General features: G+C 44.1%; 1 protein-coding gene across 1 annotated transcript in view; it reads left to right on the top strand.

Moving 5' to 3' along the window:
* The window catches only part of LOC101847365 (transmembrane protease serine 3), a gene marked incomplete at its 3' end in the record, with an annotated part of 15,985 nt that overhangs the window by 2,803 nt on the left and 11,815 nt on the right, over window positions 1–1,367 (top strand).

Below are 1,367 nucleotides of genomic sequence, written 5' to 3'. Positions count from 1 at the left end.
TAATAATAATAATAATAATGATAATGATAATAGCGCATACTCCCGCTCAAAAAGCAAGGTCTATGCGCTTTACACGATATTATTACCTCAGCAGACCATGTAACACTCCGAAACATTCAAGATTACCGAGAAACATACAGTGCAGGCAACTGATTAAGAGCTCAAACACTGACAAATCTTTCACTTCTGTAGCTGGGTACTCATTCCCACCTGGGTAAAGCGAGGAACATTCGTGTAAAGTGCCTTTCCCAAGGACACAACGCCTGGCCCCTGACGGAATTCGAACCCACGACCTTATGGTTGCGATTCCGAGAGTCCAACCTTTTTGCCACCGACATTTAACTAAAAAGAATGTAAAATACGGTAGATTAGCCTGTTTGCCGTAGGTTTGCAGGTGCTCTGGTGTGGTTTTTTCCAGCTTTCCTACCAAACATCTAGCCTCCTTACCTTTCCTTTTCCTGCTTGCGTTTGTTATTCTCTTGTAACACCTCTAATCTTCAACGCTTTTATGACCCTATTGGGTTGTAAATGCTGTAAAATTCTTTCTTATACCAGGTGCCCATTGTGGATCGGATCGGGTCGGGTCGGGTCGATCGCCAACTCGTCGCCTGAAAACAAACCCGAATGTTTTTGAGGCGACAAGTCGGGCGCGATTGGCTTGTGCCACGATAGCTTCTTCGTGTCCTCTATCTGGCTAGCAAACCACCCCGACCTGACACGATCCCCCCATGGGCAACACGTATTACTGAAACTACAACTAAAAGGTCAGCTTGTTTTATTACCAGTGAGATGACGGTAATTTTTAGCACTGCGGATTGATAGTACATTTTATTTGTACTTAATAGACATGAGGCATTATAGTTCTTATATATTAATGGTTCGGCTATTGGACTCGTAATCGTGAGGTTGCGGGTTCGGGGGTTCGATCCACGAGCCTGACGTTGTGTCCTTGGGAAAGACACTTTACACGAATTTTCCTCACTTCACCCAGGTGGGAATGGGTACCGGGCCATAGACAGCGAAAGATCTTGTCAATAAGATGTTAGTGTTTTAGCGCACTTAAACGGACAGGAAGTTGAATTTGTTTCAGAATGCTGTTAGGTCTACTGGGGTAAGAGTATAGATTGTAAAGCGCATAGAGCTTGCTGTTGAGCGGGGGCTTGCGTTATACAAATGCTATCTATTATTATTAGTATTAAAGTCATGTAGCTGCCGCGCAAGTCAAACGTTTTTTTAAAACCATTTTTTTAAGAGTCGCACGCACACACACACACACACACACACACACACACACACACACAGATACACACGCACAGACAGACAGACAGACACACACACACACACACACACACACACACACAGATACA

Source organism: Aplysia californica, unplaced genomic scaffold, assembly GCF_000002075.1.
Source record: "Aplysia californica isolate F4 #8 unplaced genomic scaffold, AplCal3.0 scaffold00527, whole genome shotgun sequence".
In the NCBI taxonomy this organism is placed as follows: Eukaryota; Metazoa; Mollusca; class Gastropoda; order Aplysiida; family Aplysiidae; genus Aplysia; species Aplysia californica.
Note: the sequence above shows the minus strand (reverse complement) of the source record. Positions and strands in the feature narration are given on the sequence as shown.